This window comes from Podarcis gaigeae, assembly GCF_964106915.1.
Source record: "Podarcis gaigeae genome assembly, chromosome: 6".
NCBI classification, from domain to species: domain Eukaryota; kingdom Metazoa; phylum Chordata; class Lepidosauria; order Squamata; family Lacertidae; genus Podarcis; species Podarcis gaigeae.
This window is the reverse complement of record NC_139682.1, coordinates 43,979,272-43,995,125: the sequence shown is the minus strand read 5'-3', so window position 1 is coordinate 43,995,125 and position 15,854 is coordinate 43,979,272. Positions and strand designations below refer to the sequence as shown.

Below are 15,854 nucleotides of genomic sequence, written 5' to 3'. Positions count from 1 at the left end.
TTAAGCTGAAACCATTCTTATTCTGAGGCGCAATTTTGCTAATGGGGTCTCCTGCTGTGCGGGTGCCTCCGGCGCACAATTTCCATTCATATCCTGGGGCAAAGTTCACAACCAGGAGCAGCTACTTCCGGGGTAGCGGAGTTCGTAACCCGAAGCATTCGTAACCAGAGGTACCACTGTACACAGGTCAAACTTTTCATTTTATTTGCAGTTTGCAGGCTTTTGAAAGCTCAGTTCATAGTGTGACTGCTTTGAAAGACAACACTGATGACAATATAATATAAAATTTTTGGGCAGTAATGTTACTCTAGAAAGAAACACTAACAGTTTTTCCTGGACCATAGAAGTACCCCATATTATAACACCCAATTAATCAAGATCCAAAGAAAATAATAGGTTCAAATAAATTCATTGACAAACCCTGATATGTTTCCAGCTAAAATACAATCTTCAACAAATATTTAGTTATTCTGTTATAGAAAACTTTATTGCATTGCTTTTGCATGAGTACTATTAGAGGCATAAGAATCACTCAGCAAATAAGGCCTGGTCTCACAAATGAAAGCACGATAGGGAATTGAGAGCCTTTCCTGCAGAAATGTTTAAATTAGATTTTCTTTCATTTAAGGCAAAGCAGTAGGACTTACCTATGCATAACATGATAGCAGGATTGCAGCCTTGGGCCACAATTCTGCATAGGGTTAGATGTGCCTAACTAAGCTCCATGATTTCAGAGGGTTCTAAGAGTGCATAAATGTGCATTGGGTTGTGGTTTCTGTCTGATAAAAACATTTTGAATTTTTCTTTCTTACTACTACTGCTGCTCTTCATAAGGTTTTGCAAAAAGTAAGTAAGTTAAATGTTGTGGCATTTGGATACGTTTTTACAATTCAACCTATTAATCTTTACTCAGGAGAAAAACATGAATATTGAATCTGTGGAGGCCATGCTATGCATGTGTACATGGAAGCAAGTCCGACCAATTTCGATGGTGGAATACTTAAGGTATTTTGCTTTGTGTTCAGTGGAATTTGCATCCAAATAAACATTCATTGGATTGCAGCTTTTACAGCCCAATTCTAATAATGGCTTCTCAGGAATATGCTTCATTGATTTCAATAGGCCTTACTACTTAAATAAATTTAGGATTGCAGCCACAGTGGGACAAGAGCAGCACATAGTTGTAGCACCAGAAACATCCATGCTTCTCTTCTATGCAAAATGGCTGTCTAAAAATCTGTTTCTATCCCTCACGAAGTAGTGAACTTCAAAATGTAATGGTAGCACATTTAAGGAAAATGCCTTATTTCTTAAGACCGAGAAAAACTGAAGAACTGTCTGCATTCATATGGACTCCCTCTTTTGCTCAGATGTTAGGCTGAGGAGCTGCTCTGGTTCCCCTGCCTTTGGAAGTTAGGGGACAGGGTCTTCTCTGTTCTACAGCTGAAGCACTGCAGCATTCCCCCTCATACATGTATGGCATCTATCAGACGGAGCAACCACCACATCCAAAGTCTTGTCAGATAGGTGTGGCCAGCATGGGGTTGGGGGCAGCATCTCTCCCCTCTTCCAAGTCCATCTTAAAAAAAACTCTCGCATTGATTCCAATGAGATGAAAATTACTGGGGCTGGTGTAGTTTTGGACACTCTTCTGGTTCCTTGCCTTTCCTGACATACTCCATTTTGGCCCCCACAACCTGTGCAACCCATGGGATCTTCAGATGAAGGGTGGAATACAAATTTTAACAACAACAAGATACTAGGGGAACGTCCAGTGGCCTTTGTGCTGTCCATTCAAGGGCCTTTCCTGTGGCCCCTCAGCTGGTTGAATGCTGGCTGTAGGATTGTACCCTTAATATAAACACCAGGTAAAATATATATAATTTATTTGAGCTTTCAGAGGCATTTAACTCTGGATAGCTTTTAGTAGTGCTGATTTCTGTCCATTTATGTTGGGTCATTTTAATTAGACTTAAGGCAAACTAGATGTGATGTGAGAGATCGATGAATCAGATCTCTCTCCCCCCCCCCCCTTTTCCCCTTTTAAAAAGGATCAGACCAGCCACAAGAGGCTGGGAATTCAAATCAGGACCATGATTGCTAGGAGATGGTGTTTTAAACTTTCCACCAATCCATTTTCCTGGTCGAAATCCACCCCCCCCCCCATTGCTGCCATTTCTCCACAGGGTAAAACATACCATAGGGTTGACTTCAGCTGGGAAAATGGCACAGGTGAAAACCATCCCACAGCACTGTAATCCTGATCTCAATCAGGTCTTGTCCCGTGGCAGCTGGATCTCTTCACCCCACCCTCAAATGTAGGTGATGGTTATTTTATTATTTATGTGTATTTTATATTTTTATTTGTTTTATTTTTTAATGTATGGAGTAAGGCAACATCGGTATCCTTCAATAGAAAGAAGGCATAGAAATATTCCAAATAAAATGTCTTATTTAAGCATATATATTCAGTGTTCTCTGAACAGATCAGGATCATTGTTACTGAGGGATTGGTAAATACAGGTAAGGGCATTTTTTGACCTATTGAATGTATCCAGAAGATAAGAGCTGGGGTGTACTAAGGCTGCAATCTTAAAGACGCTTACTAGAAAGTAAGCCCAACTAAATGTAGGGGGACCTTCTTTTTAATAAATATGCTGATAATTGTGTTGCATATTATTAGTAATAATAATAAACCTGGGTGAATTCTGCTGCTCTTTCACAAGCCAGTCCTACACATACACACTGGAAAGTATGGTTTCAGTGAGAGCAAAATTCAAGGCAAATTTGAAGAGACCTGCAAAGCATTTAGGGAAATGAAAAGGATCTCAGTATGATTAGCAAAAATGGTCAAGCTTTCCAATCTCAGTATAATTTTTAAAAGCCATTTCCAAGTAAATAAACTAAGGGTCAGGTGTGAAAAGTACTTTATAACATTTATGAAGCCTAATCCTATGCTTAGGTTTGCAAGTGTGAGGACATTTTTACTTACGTTAATTAAAAATAAATTGAGTCTCCCCCTCACTCTGCGTGTGCTCATGCAAATGTTTTTTTAATACTTGTCAGAAAGTGGTAGGAAGCCATTTCAAAGTTATTCAGGCTAATATAAGTATTTCATTGGCATTGCAAATAGGAGAAATGCAAAGTCTCATGAGTGAAAACAACCCTAATCATCCCCCCTATTCACAACAAAATTGTATGGGCCGCTTCCCATGTTATCTGGGATCCAACACACATTTAATATTTCCTGTGCACCTTGAGAGGAGCAGCGGCCAGTCCTGCTGCATGCACCTGTGTGATACCTACAACGATCCCTGCGGGTTTGTGGCACGCAGACAGACGCAGTATATGTGCCCATTAAACTGTTTGGTAAAATATGTTAAGGTATGACATAGCAGCGAGGCCACTCTTTCAGCAGGGTCTTTAAAACCAGAATCGGTAGTCTAACTAACACAAGGGCTATTAGTAAAAACTGAACGACCCAAAACACGGGAAACTATAAGAAAAATATGTACCCCTTATTATCCGCCCCCCCACTTAAATATATGAGAAAGGAGGGGAAACAACACATTAAAAGTGCGGAGAAATCACGATGTCAGGTATTAAAGGCCACAAAAAGTGACTTGAGAGAGGGGCCTCGCTTCCTTTTGCTCGCCTCGATTCAAAAAAACCTTTCCTTCCCCTCTCCTCGCCCGTGGCTTCCTTTTCCATTCAGGACCTGTGGGCTTGGAAAAGAGCTGCACCTGCTTTAGATGGATTATGGTAGAACTGGAAGTAACTCTCTCTCTCTCTCTTTCCCCCCTCCCCTCCCTTCCCAGCTCTCAAGTCACATCTCCAGTACAGACACAACCCCTGTGATTAGAGGCTGATCTCCACATCTGAATGGGACAGAGAGAGGAGGGAGAGACATAGATTGACTCCCCCCTCCCCCCCCGCCCGCCTCTGAGACTTCCATTGAGGAAAACGGAACAGGAGAAAGGGGTGAAGGAAGAAGAAACAGGACCCCCCCCCCCAATACAATAAGAGAAGAAAGCGGCAAAGCCTTTGGCAGGAGAAAAGTATGATCATGCCTGAACTGTGTTAGTGCTTTCTCTTCTCTCTCTCTCTGTCGGCTTGCTTCTCCCTCTTTCTTTCTCTCTCTCTTTCTCTGTCTCTCTCTCTTTGTCTCCGAGGTGTTTAACTTTGGGGGAACCTCGGGCTGCTGGGAGCTGGAGGCATTTCTGCTCCGCAAGGGACGAAGCTGGACGAGGCGGCGGCAACGGCGGTAGCAGCGGCGGCGGCAGCAGCAGCAGCAGCAGCAGCAGCAGCAAAGAGGCAGCCACATGCTCCAAGTGGGGGGTGTTAAAAGTTGAGACCCGATTCCAGGCGCTGTAGATCGAAACAGGTTGGTGGGATCTTTTAACAGTAGCAGCAGCAGCAGCAGCAGCAACAACAACAACAACCCTCCCCTCCCCCCCTCCTCTTAAACTTTCTAGTTTAGTTTTTAATCCATACAGTAGTTCCTTCCTCTTTCTCTCTACAACCCCCCCCCCCCTGCCGCCGCCGCGCGCACTCTTGCTTTAAAGATATATATATATACCTTGCATTGAATATTTGCGACCAGGAACGACTTAAAGTTGATAAACTGGCCGGTCTGTTGCGCCTGCCCCCAGGTGTTTTGGAAAAAGCAGGTGTGTGGAGGAGGCTGAGATTTATGCTTTGTTGATTCCCTCCCTTCTCCCTCACCCCCCTTTCCCGCATCCTTCCTTACTCTCTCCCTTTGAGATCGCAACCTCAAGGATGTTAGGGTGTGTATGTGGAAAATATATATATAGAAAAACTACTTGGCGAAGGAAGCCTCCTCTCAGTTTAATTTATCTGTGCCTTTTGATAAAAGGGACGCGTGAAAGTTCGGGGTACCCAGAAAACGGAGCACTCCAGACAAAGAGAGGTGCTGGTGGAAATAACTTTTCAGCTGGGATTTACAGAGGGTGGCATGGAAACCAAAGGAATCGGATATGTGAGACTAGTTGGGGTGTTGGAAAGCTTTCCTCTTTGTTCATGGGGGGAGCTGTGAGGATGGGAGGCAGGGATAAGAGGTTCTTGCTTATAGGGAAAAATGAAGGAAGGAGCAGGCAGTGAGTGGATTTTTTTTTTGTTCCTCTGTTTTGTGAATGTGAAGAGGGGTGGGGAGTAGATGTTGCAAAACCGCTTTGGGGTTTCTGCAGATCAATCAGTCCTGTAAGTGTGTCTTTGAATTACAATTTATTGTGATTGACAGGATGGATAGGCTCAAAGGCACTCACATTTATGGTCTTCTTGAGTACACATTTAGAGTGGGGGTGAGATCCTGAATTGGGATAGCAGAATTTCTTGTCTTCTCCACTCTGAAATAACTTTTTCCTGGCAAACAAGTTGGCAACAGATAGGAAAGTTTTTTGTCTAGCGAAAAGATCGGCTCTCTGGCTTAGGTCTATTCTTTAGGGTAATAAAACTTTGAAGTGGTAGAGATGCTAGAAAAATATTTCATAAATCCTGAATTCCCCTTATTTCTTACCAGTTTTTATACGGTGGCTGAAATTTAAATTTGCTTTATTCTAAATAACAAGACTAAAAAAAAACTTTTAATGGCTCTTTAAATTATTATTTCCTGCTGGGAAGGTAGCAATAAATATACTCCGTTGTTACAGTAGTTCACTTTATCATCTATATTCTTAAATGAGCTTGATCTTCCTTGTTTTATATATTTCTTAAATGCACAAAATGTATTTATTGCAGTCAGGTAATGTTTTTGGCCCAATCAGTCTTTCAGTCTGTCTCCTCAGCTTCTTGTCGGTTAGTCTTCTACTCCCACCTTTAAATGCCACCTCTGAATTAGAAATGTTTCTAATATCCCTTAGAGCAGCAAACTTGAACTAAAATTAGCAGAGAAATGATCGTATACATTGTTCACTATAATACAATGTGATGCCATCCCAGTGCTGCCTAAAAAGAGGGGGGGGGGACCTATATAAATTTTTATATAACCTATATAAATCTGTATAAAAGTGGGAAATGGTGCAAATATATATAATTTAAATGCCACGGTGATTGAAACTTGAAAGGGGAAAATTTATATTCAGACTTAGGAGCTTAGAAATGATGTTCTTGGTTTATCTGTATAGGTTTCTCCTAACAGAGAACTTTTTAAAAGCACAAATCTTAAACAACCTAAAACATCAACATATTTTTTTTTTAAAAAAGGAGCTCAGTAGATATTTTGCTGTGATTGTGAGTTGGGACTGGGTCTTCTAGTAGGTGTATCATAGTTTTGTGAGCATTAGTTGGTCATTAAGAGAAAGGGAGCAAATTCATCATCAGCCTTTCTTGGGCAGCTGAGAAGTTTCAAGTAAAATGTATTTTAAAACTTGTAGTTGACATGGGTCTATGAAGATAATGCTCCATTTCTATCATCATTTCATCACCATTGACACACAGCAGAATAATTAATAAAGTTATAGATCTTGGTTATTTTATAAATTTTCATACGTGATAAAGTTCTGAATGCTTCGTAACGCAGATGAGTTCAAATATGGGGGAGTGTTAAAAATGGTTTTATTTTGGCAGACCATTTTTTTTGGTATGTGATCTGAAACAAAAACTCCCATTGAATTTGGTATTTAAAAAATGAAATCATTTAATCATCTCAAGTTCAAAATAAACTTCGAATGGATGAGAATAGGTATACTAATTCATTAGAGACACTTAGACTCTAAAAGATCTTTTGAAGCGCAGTATTACAAGGAATGCATTTGACAAACACATAGTGAGATTTGTCTCTTCTTAATTTAGCCCTAAGGAATTTCACTACAGATCCCATTCCAGGGTCCATTGCTGACTTCAATCAAGTGCTCAGTCCGAAATAGTGTTTCTTTGGAGACAAAAATTTACTCCAGTTTTTAGCAATGGCTTATAACTTCAGTTTAATGCTTTCAGAAAAGCTGTGGGGTGTACAATAAAAAAGAATTATTACATTGTGTTAAAAGGTGGGTATAATCAACAACAGAAATAGTATAGTATTCTACAGATATATTACTACATGTTAAAACATTTACACAAGAAGGGGCTTGTGTTGCTCACAGGCCATTTTCTGTCAAATTGTCACAGTGTGTTACTTTCTTAGGCACTGGGCCCTGTGAGTTGTGTATGCTACCTGCAATAGCATCCAGGATCCTAAACCATTTTTCCATATATTTAACATTTCTTAATTTCTGTTAATTGTACTTTAAACTGAGAGCATATATTGCAGGTGAGTGATGCTTGTATAACATGATTTAAAATATTTAATCCCCTTCCCCTCTCAAGTTTTTAAAAAACCAGTCAGATTTAAACTAAGAAAGATGGTCAGGACCAGATTCATAAATTATTGTGCAAACCAGGTCTGGTGGTGTGTGTGTGTGTGTGTGTGTGTGTGTGTGTGTGTGTGTGTGTTGGTTCTGGTTCCAAATCTTTGTTGCTTTATTTTCTCCCCCTCAGAAATGGGTGCACATTGAAGTGGAGTAAATTGCTGAGCTCCTGTGTTTCCTGTATTTTGAATTGATTTTATATAAAGTTCTTGGAAGTTTAAACAAATCTTCAAAACTTAATGCTTATGCATATGTGCATAGATTGTAAACATTTAAATTTTGAGTGGGGAGAACATCTATTTAGTTACAATTGATGCAAGTGATTAGTTATATTTTAAAACTACAAACATAATGAAAAGGAAAAATGTTTCTCTAGTAAAGTGCTATCTTATATGATTAATTTGAGTATTTTGGCATGGAAATATATGATCAAAAACCTTCTCTCCCATCCATTTTTGAATTCTTTTTTTAGCAAAGATTAAATGGGGGGGGGGGAGTATTCCAGTCCCACAGGCACTAAGCACTGGTGTTAGGCAAAAACCTTCTTGCAGAGTAAGATACATACAGTAGGCTGCCTTTTCACAGCTCCATTGTGTAATATTGTAAGGAAAGCTGGGTAAATAGGCATGGAATTTCTTTCTTCCCGGACTGGTAACTTTCTAGACCATGAAGTCGTCAAGTTCATCTGATACTCTAATGTCACAGTTTAGGATTATAATAAGAAAAGTTTTTTGTTTGCATGCTGGACTAAAGGATGTAATAATTGAGAAAATAATTTGGAGTGAATAGTTCATTTAATTTACACTGCATATTTTCTTATTATATTAACATTTTCGATTGCTCTTTTACTTATTAAGAGTACAATCAATAATACCAAAAAATCTGGTGGATCTCTAATTCAGATTCTCTTTATAGAAAGGAGGGTTTCTTTAAGAAGAAGGGGGAAATCTATAAAACAAAGAGCAAATAAAATAACCACTTCAGGCGCTTTCTCTTTTTCTTTTCTAATAACCAAGCCGGGAACTATGTGCAGTCAGTTGTGAAGTTTTTGCCCAAAGAAGCCTAAGAGCTTTTCTTTTCTCATGGCAGAGGGGATGCTTTTGAATCTGATAATGTTTGTGTGTGTCTCGCTGTGGGGCTGAAATGGGGAAGGGAGGGGGTGATGGCTGAAATGTTTCTGTTGCATGTGGGGGGAGATCGAAGTTGGAGGAAGAAAAGGTACTGTTGTGTTTTGCTTTTTAAAGTGACATACAGTGCAGTTCACCCAGAAATAAATCTCACTAAGTTCAATGGGACTTACTTCCAAGTAACCATGGTTAGGATTGCTGTGATAAAGCGTGTGCCTGTGTGAGAACTGGGGAGAGTCAGAATTCTGAACCCCCACCTTAAAACTAGAGGGGGAAGAGATGGATCTCACAAAAAAGATGAGCATATATGTGTTCCCCTTCCCTTAGAATGTAAATTTTATAGCTTGGCACCATTTAGTAAAGAGCTTTCCACCTCCGCTTCGCACTTCCAATCAGTGCTTTTCCATGAAAGTTGAAGCGGAGAGAGAAGTCATTTGTTCACCAAAGTCCTTCTTTACTGGTAGCAGGTGTTTGTTTCTAGAAAAGGCATTCACTCTAAAAAAAGGTTAGGGGATAACATCATATAAAGCTACTCATCTGTGCCCTGTGCTTCAGGAAGACAACATATTGTTACACAGGTTCTTGGCACTGAGATCCTGCAAGAAATTCGTTATCAGCCGTTATAATCAAACTCTGCTTGTGTATGGTTTGGCCTTCAGGGTAGAAAAAGGCTCTCTTATTGCTTCCTTATGGAGGAACTTGCTTTTGCCTGCAAAAATATATTGTTTTATCCCAGTTGTCTTAAGAGAGGGCAATAAAAGATCTTTAACATGATTTAAAGACAACAACTTCAAAACAAGTCCCACTGATGCCCGTTTTGATTTAATTATTTTCAATTTGGCATTGTTGTGCTGTTGCATAGAACAGGATGCCACCTTTCAAACTTGGCTAATTCACTTGCCTCCGGGGCTGAGTGATTTCCTCTTTACACTGGGAGTAATTGCCACATGGCAGGTTAAAACACACCTTCAGAATTGTTGATAGGAAGAGAGTGATGACTTAAATTATATGAGGGAAATCTGTACCTGGGAGGTGTGTGGTAGGAGATATGATTAACAAAATAATAAATTTTCAAATTTTGAATGCAGTTTTACTATTATATAAACTTTGAAATTGGCATCCGTGCCACAAACCTAGATTTCATTCGCTTCCATTTGTTGATTTGTTCTGTTAATTTTTCTGGCTCTGTATCAAATAGACACATTAATACATTTCATTGTGCTGCTTTGTCTCAGAAGCTCCTTCACTGGACATAAACATTTTTTTTTCTTGGTAGGCAAGAGGGAGGCTTTTGAAATGTTTGTTTTGTTTTTAAGTTAAAAATACTATTTTCACATTTGACTTTGTTCTTCTACCCACACTGGAGTTTCAGTCCTAGTGTGTGCAGTTTGCACATGGAATTTAAAACAGTTTTTGTTTTCTTTGAAAAATCTGCTTGTCTTACGTGAAAAGGGTTTTGAAGCAATACAGGGGGGAATGCAGTAGATAGAACATTTCCAGAATTCAGTTTCAATTTGTCTTATAACAGTGTATATATGTGTGTGCACGTTTGAACTGATGGTTCAGTTGATTATTGAATTTCTATCCGTTAATATATTTTCCACAGAGATCCTGATTTTAGGAAGGGGTTAAAAAGCTGAACTAGGAAGGAGGATATATTAAAAAGTACAAGTGCACTTGCACATTCGTATACATAAGGTAATTTAAGCCAAGATCCATAGTGTGGAGATTCATTGGGAAAACCTGGAGTCTCGTTTTGTTTTATAAAAACCCTGCTGTGTCTGGTGAACAGAGGTTGTCTGTATAGAGGACGGTTATTAAAAACTTTGCAATGTAAGTATCTCATCAGGTCAGTAGAGTTTCCTGGACAAGGTGTTAGTTAGCATTGTGAATCTGACTCTTTCAAATTCACTATTGCACATCGTTCTCTACTGACTTGGTCTTTATGGCAATATCAGCATTTGTTATCTGCTAGCCTGCACATGTTACCCAACCTCCATGTCCTTGCAAAGAGACAGAATCTGATCAATTCACTGCCCGCTTACCTGAAACACTTCCATCCGTTTCAGGACTTTCAACAACAAATGGATCAGTAGACGAGGATTTCTGCCACCCATTAAGGGTTGTTGTGTATCCTGGCATTCTGGGTGGAGTATTACATTAACTGCATGCAAACTTCATAAAAGCACACTATAAAAATTCTAAGTATCGATAAAAAAACCACAAACATTGAAAATACTTGGGTGGGAGAGAGAAGCCACTGTGTCCCATTTTGATATGCTGCTTCTCATTCTGCCCCACTGGCAAAACTACCACGTGGTGCCTTTGAACAGGTATTAGCATATAGGCAGCAGCTAAACCAGAGTTGGAAACAAACCTATGGAAGTCACTGGCATGCAAATGTTTTAATTAGCCGACAGGGGTTGGCAGAGGAGGGACAGAGAGCTCTGCTCCTCTCCCAGCAGCCTGCTGCATATCTATACTGGGTGAAGAGGAGGCAGCTTCTGTCCTGCAGCAACGTACTTGCTGGAGTGCCCCATCCATCGTCTGTCAGTCCATTAGCTCACTTGCATGCAATTCCTTATTGTTTATGGCTACCAGGCAAGTGTGTTAATACAGGGGTAAACTAAACAGTCATAGGTTTGGCAAGCCGCTTTGAGGTTTTATTACAATCAAGCGGTATATAAATCTTGTTAAATAAATAAAAGCGATTCTCTGTGAGAAGCTTGACTTTGCTTCACTAGTTCATGAAATAATGAATAAGGAAAATCAACGCAAATTCATAAGGGAAGAGAAGTTTGTATCTTTTTTGAAGAATGGGAGCGTTGGCCCATTTGTATATAGCAGCTGTATGCCAATGAACCTGGATATTTTAACATGAACACTATCCTGGCACTATTTCTCCTCAATCTATTTAGCTTCCTGAATTTATGCTAGTATGGTTTAGAAGAGAGCCCTACTTGCCTGTATAAGCACAAGAAGGGTGGGATAGCACTATCAGGTAAAGCATAAAGCATCCTGCATGAAGACAGTGGGAAATGACCAGTGTGCCTTTGCAGTATTAGGCAATGGAGCATGTGTATAGTGTGTTCCTTGAGGGCAGCATAGGAGCTAACATGCTTCTGGATTTATCTGGCACTGTTTGATCCTGTCAAAAGGAAACTGTGTAATGACTCACACATGCGGGACTGAACAAAGCAGTTTTGGGGAATATATCCCATCCCCGAAGAGGCAGTTTACTCAGTTAAAAACCAGTCATTCCTCTTTAAAAAAATCTAGGAGTGGCCAGCGGCTTAAAAGTGTTCTCCCATATCCCATGGCCTCATACAAACAAATAAAACATGGGAAGTGGCAAAGAAGAGTGTAGATGAATTAGTTGATATTTTCAGCCAATTTTTCTAGGGTTTTCCTATGGTCTATTTCCTATATACACTTCTAGTTCACATATATTTTAAGCTTTACAAATGACAACCCAGGTATATTCAAATAAAACATAGTGATTGTTTTCTCTTAGGCAAAAGGCCGATATAAGTAGATGGTGTTGACCTGTGTTTCAAGACCTAGACTGTCTAGTTCACTTTTTGGTTGTGCTGTGACCATCCTGTGTTGCTTTGGGTGGGTCATTGCTTCAGTAACATCTAATTTCTATGACAGTTACCCCCGTTTTGGAATAGAATTACAGTGAAGTAGTTGGGTGTACTTCTTGGTGTTGGGCACCTTAGAAAAACCTCTGTAAATAAGGTACTTGACCACATGAACAGGGTGAAAAAAAGCTTGCTTGTGGTGTGTGTGTGAAGGATTGGAGGAGATGCAGAAAGCCTGTTTTTCTGCCATCAGCAAAGACTCAAAAAGAAGTATATAATGGGAGAGGCAGCAGATCCTGTCAAATAGCAGGACTTCATCCATTGTAGTGAGGTAGGGAACAGCTGGATTTTTAGATGAAGGGCAATACTATGCCAGTATAATGGAGCAAAGTGATATTTGAGCATCGTCAAACACTTCGTACCTTAATTTTCCTGGTGTACCTTATAGGATAATTCTTTGCATTCTTGTTATTCAACATTCATTAACTCCAAAATATTTACAAATGATTTATGTTTGTAACCTAGTAGGGAGTTTTTAAACTTGAACCCAGTGTGTTTTGTATAGAAAGCACTCCATAGCATGACCTGAATTTGACCCAGCTCTGCCCATTTTTCTGCCCTGAAGATATTCTTGGGACTCTCAGAAATGGCTTCCCAGATGGACGAAGGTCTGGGTCACAGAGCTCTTCCGATTTACATGTGAAAGGATGCTGCCGCCTTTTGGTTTAGGTCCTGATTTGCCAGATGTGGGATTAAAGGTGGAAATGCTGAATATCAGATAATTGACATAACTGGACTGTTTGTGGCAAGTTGTTTTGCTGCAATCTGATTAGTTACAGCCAGCCCTTAACGTCACAATAAACAGCCAGTTGGAATTGATGACTATCTCCTCCTAGCTCAGGCTGAAGCAGCATTATCTTTGCCTGGACAAGGGAGTGGAAACAGTACTGTTAACATCTCTCTGCCTTCCTATTTTTTGGTGGGGGGGCACTCATGTATGGTGTAACTAGGTTCTTACGGCTGACTTAAATGCCCATCAAACATTTTTTGTGTGCCCAGCTAGTTGACTGAGAAGCATTTCAAGAAGGCAAGAAAAAGTTCATAGAGGGGGGTGCCAAAGATACAATACAAAGCTACATCTTCATCTTCCAGTGAGCCTAACAGTCTAGAACAACTTGGTTCTTGGAGGTCACTTTCAGTATTATTGACCTTTTCCAATTCCAGAGAGTATGCCGATACCAAGCAGTTTATGCAGAGAGTTGGCATCCCTCTCTTCTCTGATTCATCTTGGTTCACCTATTGGACATACACAATGTTTTAGACAAGCTCCAGCTTCTATTTTAGAAGATGTTGTGCCTTTGTTTCTTGCAGCTGCCCGGCATTTGTTTTGACAAGGTACCTTCTCCAAACAGAGACTATGGCTACGGACTCTGGCAAGTTGCATTTGTTCATTAATGAACGGTGACCTGGTTTTCTTCTATTTCTTTGCCTTCGTGTATTACTAGGGTGGATGCATTAATCTGAAGTGGATGGCAGTTTATAACGCCAAGATACTTTCTTAGCAAGCAAAATTTAGCAGTTTTTCCCCCTCGCACTTAAAGAAAAATTGCAGACTTTTTTTTTTTTTCAATAAGTAGAAGGGAGAGGCTGGCATAGCACAGTGGGGAACTGAAGAAGAGGAGGAGTAGGAGGAGGAGGAAGAAGAAGAGTCATCTCTTATACCCTCCCCCCTTTCTAGTAGAAACCATTTTCTACAAAATATATCAAAAACATTCACTTTTTTGAGATTTTATGTGTGTTTTAACTAGACCAAACTATGCAGTTGGGTGATGAAAGTATGTTAATATTACTTTTGCAGTAGACTCTTTAGGTGGAATTTGCAGGTGTGAAGGAAAGCAATTGTTCTGATTTAAAGATTTAAGTTGCAGGACTTCAGTCAACTTCACCCCTGACCTTTTCTTGTCCTATTTTTGCCTCTGATGTAAACATAACATTCATGTTGTTCATGGAAGGAGGCATCGTTTTAATTTTGAGTGCCAAAAATCTTTGCACTGAGGTCGCTTTCTCTCCTACGCCCAATTCATTCAGTCAGATAAAGTGGCATTTCAATAATACAACATAACAATCATGCTGAGCATTTTCTTTTTGTTCATCTAACTTAAAATTTACCCTTATGCTTGGCCAATATTTGGTTTCAAGTATTCCATACTTCATGTCGTGTAATTCTGAGAGTTACGTTTGGCATAGCGAAAGGACAGAAACAATCATTTCTCTCCATAGGCAATTAGAAATTAAAACGTAATATTCTGTTTTTTTTGGGATTTAATATTTTCATAACAATGTTGTTGCACTATCTATATTTGGATGAAATGTTCTAAATTTGTGATCAGGTTGTGTATTATTAATTTCTGTAGCGCTTTTAAAATTTCTGTATTCTTGATCTTTATAACATACTCTTTGGCAGTTTGCTGTTATCCCCATTTTAGAGATGGGGAATTTATAATGGTGTACCATTGGTTAACTTTGTCCAGCATTTTTTCTCTTGAAACAAACGCTACACAGAATTCTTGCTATTTGCAGCCTTTTGTTAAAAAGAAAATAGAAACTATTTTTTGGCTCCATCACCACATTCAGAGAAATGATCTACAAATGAGAGTCCTGCTTGTTTCAATTTGTATGCTTTCAGACTGCACCTACTGTTTTTATTTTCCCATAGTATTTCAGTGTGAAGTCTTAAAAGTAACCATAGTGCAGAAATTAGTATCTCGCCTACCACAGGATACTCAAATAGGATTTACCGGGCTATGCTGTAAGGTTGAGCTTTTATTTTTTTTATTGGCAAAGAAACGACACTGCCGACACAGAGTGCCATATGTAAAGATTTTCCCAGACATTTCAGCAATTTCTGCCCAGACACTGTTTGACAGCTGATTGCTGGCTATGTCCGGGAAATTCCGGATGTATGGCAACTGTACTATATGAATATTTTCAGAGGGGTAAGAGAGGAGGCTAGTTTTATGTGCAAAGTATATATCTGGTGTGTTCTTTAGTAGAAATGCCCTATAGTTTATCTTCTACCATGTAGCTTGCTCAGGGTAGAACTTGATCACTGAAAAGGGCAACTACTGTACCAGTAAAAGAAATAACACCATTCTTGTGGAGTCCATGATTGGCATGTATTGGTGGTAATGCAGCCACCTAATGTTGGTTTGGAATCCAGAGCAGAACTGGGCCAAGTGTGGTAAATAAGGCACTTGGTGAGGGAAGTTCTAGATCAACTCTCCCGCTGCTTTAGTTTCCCTACAATAATGCAATCTCTTGTCTGTTGTGAAAGGACTTTCTCAAGGGAAGGCAGAAGGGGTTGGTTGCTATTAGACTATCGATTCTAAGGGAACAATAGGGCCAGAATGAAATATAACTAATGAAAAGCATTTTTGAACATGCATGTGTTGCACTAGAATGGGAACTTCAGATAAAAACTCCCTGTTATGCACATTGAATTCTGAGTTATGCAAATGTCCAGAGTTAAAAACTCTCTGTGTCTGTCTGTCTGTCTGTCTGTCTGTCTGTCTGTCTCTCTGTCTCTGTCGTCTCTCTCTCTCTGTGTGTGTGTTCTTGACTTTCTATAGCCATCTGGAATAAAGGGAGACATACTCAATGTTTTGATAACTGATGTAGTTCCTTGTACTATGAAACCAGAACGAGCGCATCTGACCTTTTTGCAAAGAGGGCAAAAAGAAAAACCCGGTCATGACTATTCTTATATTTGACTATCATTT

The 15,854-nt window shown here is 39.6% G+C and overlaps 1 protein-coding gene across 4 annotated transcripts in view; it reads left to right on the top strand.

Moving 5' to 3' along the window:
- Positions 1 to 3,818: 3,818 nt before the first annotated feature.
- FOXP4 (forkhead box P4) overlaps positions 3,819 to 15,854 on the top strand; it is a 155,271-nt gene continuing 143,235 nt past the window's right edge. Inside the window, exon 1 of one of the 4 annotated variants that reach the window (XM_083744983.1) lies at positions 3,819 to 4,384. The gene's annotated coding sequence lies outside the window, so the exon portion shown is untranslated. The remainder of the gene's footprint in view (positions 4,385 to 15,854) is intronic. The other 3 variants (XM_083744978.1, XM_083744982.1, XM_083744979.1) reach the window with 3 other exon arrangements.